Here is a 10875-nt window from a genome sequence, read left to right as displayed (position 1 = left end):
TAGCAACATAGAAAGCTCTTTACTATTTCGCAATCTGATTAGAGCAAAGAAGATACAATTGTTTAACGAGTAGAACATGAAGATATGTGATTTGGACAGTAGGTCATTCTTCTTAGTTGCATTCAGTGGGAGGACCCTGTCCTACTGAAACCCATGGGAGACTGGAAATGCTTCTGGGATAAAAAAAAAAAAAAAACAGATAGAAGGAAAAAACAGGTAGCTGAACTGAATCATCAGTCAGATTTCAAACATGTTCATGCATAATTTTCCCCTCCATCAGCCTTGTTCAGTGGAATGTTGGTTCGTTCTTCTATGGCAATTCTTACATTGCTATGTATAGCGCTAAAAGTAATTTTGTAAGAGTGACATCCAAAGCAGGAAACTAAATTATATTCTATCCTTGCTTTGCAGTGATATATGCTGATAACATGAATGGCTATAGAATGTTATTTACTCCAGTAAAATTTACTCAGCTCCTTCCTAAAAAATTTTTGCACATGATACACATTTTATAACAAAATCTGCTTTTTGTCAGGGTAGGTTGTGAATAGCAAATTATCTTGCTGTCCACAAAACCTCAGCCAGCCATGTTTTCTCATCAACCCATCATGATTCAGGTGAATTCTGCACAGTTCTGCATTTCAGGCCTGATTCTGTTTAAAGTATTTTCATAGCAATGAAAGTCTTTTGACTTCAATGAAATTCCATCCCAGCTCACACTTTCTCAAGGTGAATAGAATTAAGCCCTTCTAATAGTTGCCTGCATTATTGCCTGCTTGATAAGACATGTGGTCCAATGATGAAGATGCTAGATGAGGACTCAGGGCCTGGCAAGGCTCTCAGGTCTTGAATGCAGAGATTTTGGACAGGAATGAATTCATAAATTCCATTAATAAGAGGATGGACATTTTTAAGTTGTTGCAATGCTTTTTACATAGTCTGTTTTTATAGCATCAAATTAAAGTAAGGATTGTTACCGTTCTCGTTCTTACCGAGGAGGCACGGGGCCTTCTCCCCAGGCCCCGGACCATCACCACACAGACACCAATATGAGGAGTGGCAAAATGGCGTTTAATGAAGCGTGTCCTACTCTATTATAATGCTGTAAAGCCCCGCCTTCTTCTCCGGCAGCAGTGCTCCGCCCGTTACAACCTTCCCATGTTCCGCCCCGCAGTGCCTCCCTGCTCATCCTTTTTCCTCCACATCTCCCCCTCTCCCATCAACGTTGTTTCGTTATATCGAGCGGGACGCAACAAAACACGCGGAAGTGCGGCGTGTCTCGACGGGACCGCCATTGGGTGGTTCCTTGCATTAGTAGCTTCGTGAGCGGAGCTGTGTGCTGCCTCCCCTTCTTCCGCTTCTTAACGTAGGCGGTGTCCTTGTCTTCGTCGGTTCAGGGAAAACCTTAAAGGCATAGGCGGGATTGCTCATTTCCAACAGACTATACTCCCCCCCCTCCAAAGCCCAGCCATTCCTCCAAAATTTCTCCTTCTTGTTGTCGAGCAATCCAGACGCGGCCCGCTACTTTCAGCAAGGCTGTCTTAACACAGCTCAGTACTATACACAGGCATAAGGCTATAACTATGAGGATTAACAAAATGCGCAAGCCTTCAGCAAGCAGTCCTGTTAGCCACGGTGGTAGATTGCCAACCAGGTTAGTTAGCCATTCGTCTAAAAACCCATGGTTCTGACAGATTTTGCTGGCATGTTCCTTCAACCACTGCAATTGTTTGTGAATTGATTCACCATGATTAGACAAATTCATGCAACACATACCTTCAAAATCCTCACAACCATGGCCTTGGGCTAGTAGCAAATAATCAATTGCAGCTCTATTCTGCAGAATAGCATGTCGCAAACTACCTTGATCCTCTAATAGGCTCGCTATTATCTCAGTGGTGATGTTAAGCCTGCTTCTCAGCCCAGCAAGCTAACCGGCCGATCTGGTTCAGAGCGTTGCCTGCTGCTGCTCCAGGCACGAAGAAGGCCAAAAACACTCTTTCAGTGGGACTGCGGAGGGAAACTTGATCATTACACTCAGGTGAGAGCCCTATGGCTGCTCGTTTACTGCGGACGGCGGTCTCATTCTCCGTGATATGTTTCCACCAATTTTGATCGGGTGCTAGTAATGTCAGCTTACCAAGATAACATGGACCACCCATTACCCTTTTTGGAATTCCCTGCCAGGCCCGGTCACCACATATCAAAAAGACGTCTGGTGGCAAGGCCTTTGGGGTACCATTGTTCCAAATTAAGTGCCCCTTTGTGGCCTCAGCCCCAAAGGCTCCCAGCCCCTGGCGGCTGGTGCCATTGGTGCCACAGAAGGAACCACGGTTTTGATAATCATAATAGACTGCTGTTGGAGTGACGTTCGTCCACCCTGTCCAGTTAAATAACCGGTAAGGGTGCATGCGTCCCCCAAAATATATACATGTTTGAGTCCAATTGCCTGATGTGTTTCCAATTCTCATAGACCCCAACAGGTTTAACTCCTGTGGGTCCCATGGCAGCGTTCTGTTTAGGCCTGCAATGAGGGTGGCACTGCAGCTAGCAGTCGACAGACTGCCACTGCAGCTTCCCGTGCTGTACTCCTGGAAGCTGTTGACATTATAGCTGGGGACCCCTATTAAACAGGTTCTAAAAGGTTGGGTAGCGGAAGCTAGAGACAAACAGAAAGCGTGTTGCCCTGTCCTGTTCGCCCAGGTAACTCACATATTTTGCCTGGGCTCAATCTGGTAGAGAGCCATTACCACTGGGAACAGTATCCCCAGAATCAGGATCTTCGCCGTCTTGTTCAGTAGATGAGTCATAGCGAGTCAAGACAGGCTTCACGCTCTTGCTGAGTACCTTCACTGGACCACGATCTGCAGAGACACATATATAACCTCGACCATTAAAAGCAATAGGGGCGGGCCCAATGCACCTTCCAAAGACGGGGGCAGTCCGCTGGTAGCACAGCCTATAGTTCAGGTGTCAGAGCTGTTTCGATGAGCTTCTATTTTGCGTAAAAGCGGCTTTACCCAGCGTGTGGGGACCCACCTCGCGGCCTCCGGGCCCCCTTCTGCGCTCGCGACCGCAGCATAACCTCTGCCCTGCGTTAGTAGTCTCCACCCGGTCTCCCATTCCCCCGTCGCGGGATTCTTGACCTGCACCTCGGGACCCTCCGTTGGGCTCGTCCCTCCCCAATGCTTTGCTACCGGTTCATGACTATTCTCCCCTCGGAGGTGATGGTTTAGGGCGTACAGTGCTTTTTGTAAAATTTCTGTTTGTTTCTCTTTGGGGATGGCTGAGTGCTCGGGGATGCCCTCCCCCTCTCCCAACACGTCAATTTTCTGTTTAAGAGTTCTGTTGGCTCTCTCGACTATGGCCTGCCCCGTGCTATTGTATGGTATGCCGTGGATTATTTTGATTCCCCATCGCTGCGCCCACCCTTCGGTGCTCGCCGATGTGAATGCGGATCCATTATCGGTTTTGATGGTCTGAGGTAGCCCCAGCACAGCTATAGCGTACGCCCAGTGCTTTTGGGCCGCTCGGCTCGTGGTTTTCCTGTGCTGCGTGGCTACAATCATGCCGCTGTATGTGTCCACCGTGACTGCCAGCCAGGGATCTGGTCGGAGCCTCTGACATAAGGTAAAGTCGGTCTGCCAGACTTGGTTCGCCATCAGGCCTCGGACGTTCGTCCCTCCCTCCTGCAAAGGCCGCCTGCAGCAGTACGGGCATGTGGCGACCACGCCTCTGGCTTCAGAGATGGGGATGTGGCAAGTCTTGGCCAGGGCTTTGGCTCCGACGTGCAACCACTCATGGAGGTCCCTGGCCTCCCGCAGGGTCATCACTCTGCCGGCCGCCTTATCGGCTTCCGCGTTGCCTTCTTGATAGTAGCCCGGTATTTTGCTGTGGCTCCGGACATGCGTAATACAAACCGTGCCAGTCCGCGCCTGCAAGGCGTCTTCTAGCATTGTGGCGATTGGCGTGCCCGCCCAACCCTGCGTGGCCATTTGCCTCACCAGGTTGTACGTGAAGATGGAATCTGTGGTGATATTCAGGTGGTCATCAGGGAACATTCTCAAGGCCATCTCTACGGCCTTGGCTTCAAGGTACTGAACACTGACGTCTGCCGCTCGAAAGGTGGCCTCCTTCCATTCTCCATTCTCCTGCCAGGCAACGGCCGCTGTCTGGGTCTTTGAGGAGGCATCCGTGAAAACAGTGTTTCCCGGTTTCGGAGTAGGAAGTACTCGAGCAGGCCCGCCAACCTCTATGATGTCCAGGTGCCTCAACGGCTGGAGGTGTGGGAGGTGCTGGATTTCTCCTGGAAATCCTTCCATGGCCATTGCCATCGCCGCGGCGAAGGTCTCTGTCTGTGCATCGGTGCCCTTCTTGAAAGGCAGGGCAATCGCGTCCGGTTCACGTGCGAATGCAGAGATACATGTCTTCCGCCCTTTAGTGATCATTCGTGCTAAGAGGCTGGAATGCGGCACAAACGCTCCAGCCGGCCGCGTGGGCGTGACCCACCAGATCACTCGCATCCGCTCTGGTTGTCCTTGTCCGAGCACAGCCATGCCACCTTGCCGGTTCAGCACTGGGTAGAGCGTGATCTTATCAGCAGGGTCCCAGCGCTGCACCTATGGGTGGCTCAGCATCTCAGAGATGTTCTTCAGAGTCTCCTTGGCCTCTGCGGTCAGTCGCTTCTCCTCCCATGGGTTCCTGCCCTTCAGCATTTCGTACAGCGGTTGCATCTGGCTCGGTGTTATGGGCACCATATTCTGGAGCCACTGGAGGCTCCCCACTAGCGCCTGAGCGTCATGTAGGGTGCGGACGTCTGGGTTCAAAGTTATAGGCAGTGGCTTTATCTGCGAGTGTCCAATCTCCGCCCCTAGGAACTTAATGCCTGGTCCCTTCTGGACCTTTGCTTCGTTTATCGCCAGCAAGGCTGCAGCCAAGCACCGCCTCAGGTCGGCTGCCATTTCCTGCAGCCCTTCTGCGCTGGGTGCTGCCATCAAGATATCGTCCACGTAGTGGATCATGACCCCCGCCGCATGTTGTGTTCGTACCGGGGCTATTGCGTCGGCTACAACGCGTTGGCAAATTGCAGGTGAGTTCTTCATGCCCTGTGGGAGCACCGTCCATTGGTAGCGCCGCGCCGGCTCCTGCTTATTCACCGATGGAACTGTGAATGCGAATCTCTCCCTATCCCGTGAGTGCAGCGGGATAGAAAAGAAGCAATCTTTGATGTCTACTGCCATAGTCGGCCAATTCTCAGGAAGTGCCGTCAGCACCGGCAGTCCCGGTTGTAACTGTCCAAAGTCACACATCTGTTGATTGATCCGTCTCAGGTCATGTAATAGCCGGTAGCTGTCCTTAGTCTTTTTTAGGATCACGAAAATCGGAGAGTTCCAAGGGCTATTGCTGGGCTCTAGGTGCCCTTGCTCCAGTTCGCGAGCCACTATCTTCTGCGCCGCTTCCAATTTTTCTGAAGTCAGGGGCCACTGGTCAGTCCATATCGGGTCGTCACTTTTCCATTTTAAGGGTATAGTCCTGATCTCACTAGCGGCGGTCCCAGTGGCCCCCATCAAAAATTTCTGATCTTGATGTTGAGTTGGCTGAGCGCATCCCGGCCCAGTACCGGGTCAGCAATTTCGGTGACATAAGGTGTGATTGTCGCTTGTGTTGGCGCGCCATGCTGTTTTGCGTCAGGATCGTGCAGGGTGAGTTTCAATGCGAACCGCGAGCGGTACGCCTTCGCGTTGCCTCCCACCCCGGTGAGACTTCCTCCCTGGTCCGTCGGCCAGTTTTTCGGCCACATGCGGAGAGGGATGCACGTGACATCAGCCCCAGTATCCACCAACATCTTTAGCTGTGTGTTCTGGGGATAGGCCCAGGGGTTCTCCAGGGTGACCATGGCCCCAGGCCGGTGGTTGCAGTCTAGTACCAGGGCCACTGTTCCGGGTTCTCGCCGGTCGAGCTCCCCCTCTCCTCTTGGGTATACACGGTGGCCGGGGCTTTTCTTTGGGGGCGGGGAGGGGTCCCCGACTGGCCTCCCCACCTCCCGTTTCCCGGCGCCATGCGGCGACACTCCCGTGCCCGGTGCCCCGGCCTGCCGCAGGCCCAGCATGTTATCTGCGGGGCATGGGTGGTGCTCGGACCCTGACGCGCCTTCGGACAGGCCGCCTTGATGTGGCCAAGCTGGCCGCATCCGAAGCATGTCTTTGATCGTACGACCGCGGCCTGTGCCGCCATGGCTGTGGCGACAACGGTTCGGATCTCTCTCACGGGCAACCGGTTCTGTTCTTCCAGCACGTACTTCATTAACTGGGTAGGCCCCAGGTCCCTCGGGGCTCGGCGAATGATCTCTTTTATGTCGTCATTGGCCTGATTCTTCAGGCACTCGAGCATCAGTGACGCCTTCACCGCTTCAGGGACTTCAGCGCTCTCAATGGCGGCATAGAGTCGATCGCAGAAGGCAGAGAACGATTCTGTCAGCTTCTGCTTTACTGCCACCCATGGGTCCGTCTTTGTCACCACGCGCGCTAAGTCTTCATATGCCGCGCGTGCTGCCGTTGTGATGGCTCGTATTTCACCGGCCGTCAGTAAGGCGGCCTGCTGTTGCGAAGTGGTCATGGCATTATCACTCCCCTTCAGGCGGTTCAGGGTCGACCCGTAAAGTGGATGATTCGGATCGCGAGTTCCCAGTGTCAATTCCTGATGCAATCGGCCAACCCACATGTCCTTGTATAGGAGAACTTGGGAGGGAGCCAGTACTGCGCGTGCTAGCATTCGGCAGTCGGAGGGGGTCAGGGATGCTGAGAACACCGTGTCTAGTGCCGCTTGTGTGTCCCGGTGTCTCAGGCCCTGCTCCGCAATACACTTCGATAGATGGTTCACTGCCTTCGGGTCGATGGGCGTCCATTCTATGAGCCCTCCGGGCGCCAGGCGTACCGGCAGCGCCGACGGCGTTTCAGGGGGTGCCGTGAGTTTAAGACCCCGTAATGTCACCGCCCCCGCTGATAGTTGCCAATCTGGCAGGTATAACTCGGCTCGGGGCTTTTCGCCACTGGAACCGTTCTGGGATCGTGTGTCGGCCAGTCGCTGCAGCATCCGCTGTTGTTTTTGTACTTCTCTCTCCAGCCTCCGCATGAGCCGCAGCGCCTGCTCTAGTCCTGTCTCCACATCCTCCTCCACCTCCTCCGCTCTCACGCCTCCCTCGCGCTCCCCCCCCCGATAGACTTCTTGAAACCGCCTTGTAAGGCTGTCCATCTCATCCTCGCTCACCCGTTCCCTCCCACTGGCTCGTCTCGTACTATCGAAGGTGACTCTCCTCCGCCCTCTTTCTCTGTCCCCGGCGCCATCTTTGGCCGCTGACTCGCCCTGATTCCAGCTCTTATCAGGTACCATGAGTGCCCCGGGGAGCCACTCATTCGGTGTTCGTATTCTCCCTCGCTCATTCTCTCGCTCATTCTCTCGCTCATTCTCTCGCTCATTCTCTCGCTCATTCTCTCGCTCATTCCCTCGCTCATTCCCTCCCTTTCTCCTTCCCCCTCGGGCTCACTGGGCGCGACAGGGCAAGGTTGTCCTGCTCTGTCTGCCTGTCGCAACTCGTCCCAGGGGTAGTGTGGTGGAGGGGCACGCGAAGCCTCTTCTCCCAGCCCGGCTGGCATCACCAAACCTCCGTCCCGTTGTTCCTCCCCTTGCTCTTCGACCCGCTCCTCTCCCCCCTCTGGCGCCGTCTCCTCCACCGCTCCCTCTATCTCCGTCGACCCCACACATATCCCACTCCCTCTAAGTGCCTCTCTAGCCGCCTTCCACGTCTCCCGTTCCTCCCTCGCTCTCCGCAGGAGCATTCTTATCAGCCCCCACACCTTTAACTCCCTCGCGGATCCCCCGTTCATCGGGAACTCCGCCAGCGCTGCTGTGCATTGCAGCCACAGTTCCTCCCGCAGAATCTCCATAGGAGAAGTAATCACTCCCTCCTTCACGAGCCTCTCTACACACACTCGTATCGCGCTCGCCTTCAGCGGCGCCCGCCATTCCTTGGCGCAGGCCATTACTACCTTACATATGGCCTCCATAGTTCCGGATCCGGATCCCTTCCTCACGCTCCCGGTGCCTACGCCGGCCAAGCCGCCTCCTCGGTATCACGTCGGGGTCACCACTTGTTACCGTTCTCGTTCTTACCGAGGAGGCACGGGGCCTTCTCCCCAGGCCCCGGACCATCACCACACAGACACCAATATGAGGAGTGGCAAAATGGCGTTTAATGAAGCGTGTCCTACTCTATTATAATGCTGTAAAGCCCCGCCTTCTTCTCCAGCAGCAGTGCTCCGCCCGTTACAACCTTCCCATGTTCCGCCCCGCAGTGCCTCCCTGCTCATCCTTTTTCCTCCACAAAGGATATAATTGTAATTAATGAAATCAAATTACATACCTTAATATTATTTATATATACAGTATGGACAAGAAAAGAAAAACAAAAAAATCTCTCTATTCCAAGATGTTTCCTGTTGGCAGGATACATTATTTTGCATTTTTCTCTTAGAGACCACAAACCCTAAAACAAAGAATCAGCTTCTATTTAATATTTAATACCTTTGGAAGGAGACTCCAGCTTCTTGAAATTATAGTTCTGATCTGTGATAAGCATAAAATTTTTAGTTAAGTATTTCACATTGTGTGTTATTACCAAACTAATCAGTTGGTGTTAGGAGTTGTCTGGACTTTGCACAGCTATGTAATGCAGACATCCTGGCCTTACTTTCAAAACAGTCATGCATCCTCTAGGTCTATCAGTGGTCAGTCAAGTTGCTGTTGTGTTTGACTTTACTGTTAATGCCACTAGCTTTGGGTCCTTCATGTTTCTCTCACAAACATACCTGTGCCTTCTAGGCTGTCCCTGGAATCTCTTGCCAAAATCTGCCTGTATGTTTTATGTATGTTTTCATAAGTTTCAGATCCATGTAAAATACTCATATCTGCTACACTGTCCACCAGCAGAATGGTGTCTATACTGCTGGAACAGATTCCATCTGAACATGAGGAAATACATTTTCTCTGTGAGGGTGACAGAGCACTGGAACAGGTTGCCCAGAGAGGTGGTGGAGTCTCCTTCTCTGGAGATATTCAAAACCCACCTGGATCCAATCCTGTGCAACGTGCTCTAGGTGACCCTGCTTGAGCAGGGGGGTTGGACTAGATGATCTCCAGAGGTCCCTTCCAACCTCAGCGATTCTGTGATTCTGTGATTAACAATGTGCAGAACTGTTGAATCAGTATGTGTCTAGACTCTGTGATCATGTCTCCTTTTAGAGCACGGTCCTTTTCTAGATGTTCCTTATGTCACCTCTCTCTTTCATTGCCTACTTCATCAACTAATCTGTAATCTTTTTGAAACAAAGTCTTGTCTTTATGTATTTCCTACAAAGCACTTAATATATTTGTGGGTATGACAGTATAGTCAATTCACTATTTCTCAATGAACACAGTTTCTGCTAAACTGAGGTTCAAGGGAATTGTAATTCCTGTTACAAAAATGCTTAGTAATGTTAGAAAGCAAGATATGTAATAACCAATGTCCAAAGAAAATACATTCCTGGATATTTGGAGGAACCAGGAGCAAGTGGAAGTTCTTCTGTTTGGATATTTCAAGGGCAAAATCAAATGGAAATGTGCATGCAGGAAAAAGAAACAAGTGAAACTAGGTATAGGTTACTGCAGTATACTGCAGTGTACTGCATACACTGCTTCCTATCTATGTTAATTAAGGATTAGTTGTTGAGTGATGAGATTTGAATGAGAACATGATTTTTTCTCCTTTAAAATCTTTTATTAGTCTTTAAAATGCATAAGTAGGAAATAACTCAGCTTGATTTGATTTGCAGGGCCTGGATGGAGTCAGTAGCATTGTAGTTAGGAAATAAACGTTATTCATAAACTAAGCTAACCTAAGCAAATTTGTTACGGGATCAGTGAGGCGCAGTGAACATGGAACTCCACAGAACCATTTGGAGTCACTTCACTGTAAAAACACATTTTAATTTCTCATTCCGTCTGCTATTGCACACCCATAAAGTGCTTTGAGACACAGTTTTGATGAACAGCATTACAGAAAATTAAGCTCTATTGTATTATAGCTATGGGAGTTACAGATGTGTATCTATGAAAGAATATGCCTTTTGGAAGTAGGTTTCTAACACACCCTGTCCAATAAAGTGAGGATCTCATAATATTTAGCTGTAGAGATGTTATTGTATTTTCTTTATAATTCTTCCAGGTTGTCATGGATCTCCCCTGATTTTAGCTTATAGGTTTGCATATTTTGTTTATGGGTTGTGCACATTTTAAATGCATCAGTCCTCATCTAACATCAGATGTATGCCTAAAAATTAGACTCTCAGGTACCTTGTAGGTCTTTAAAATGAAACAGTGGTGAAAGCCAAACTAGACAAACTAAAGCAGTGAATTACAGCTGTAGCTATATTTATGTGTGTGTGTGTGTGTATATATATATATATATATATATATATGAAAAGTGGCTACAGTATATGTTTATGTATGCATACAGAGATTTTTAACGAGTGAAATTTTATTGTGAGAAAAAATGGCTTTTGCTGTGCTCAGAGAACAAACTGATAAGATTTCCAAATTGACATCTACTTTTCTCTTTCCCCTGCGGGAGTAAAAAAATAGAGCTATTATTTAGAACTTCAGAAACATATCTATGGAGTCTGTGTTAAATTCTCCTTTCTTAGGAAAGGTTACAGAGGTTGCAGGCCCTGTCTAGAGAAGAAAATAAGTTGATCGTTACTATATAACACATTGTAAAGGTGTTATAACCTGTATACTTCCATTTTAGAACATACTTACCAGTGAGCTCCTTAGCGTAAC

At 50.0% G+C, this 10875-nt stretch overlaps 1 long non-coding RNA gene across 1 annotated transcript; it reads right to left on the bottom strand.

Moving 5' to 3' along the window:
- Positions 1-1050: 1050 nt before the first annotated feature.
- LOC136991166 (uncharacterized) lies at positions 1051-8232 on the bottom strand. Its single transcript, XR_010883216.1, has 2 exons — positions 8046-8232; positions 1051-2864 (listed from the first exon to the last, which is right to left on the bottom strand). It is a non-coding gene; the product is annotated as an uncharacterized lncRNA (long non-coding RNA).
- Positions 8233-10875: the final 2643 nt, after the last annotated feature.

This window comes from Apteryx mantelli, chromosome 1 (genome assembly GCF_036417845.1).
Source record: "Apteryx mantelli isolate bAptMan1 chromosome 1, bAptMan1.hap1, whole genome shotgun sequence".
NCBI classification, from domain to species: domain Eukaryota; kingdom Metazoa; phylum Chordata; class Aves; order Apterygiformes; family Apterygidae; genus Apteryx; species Apteryx mantelli.
This window is presented reverse-complemented; position numbering and strand designations above follow the sequence as displayed.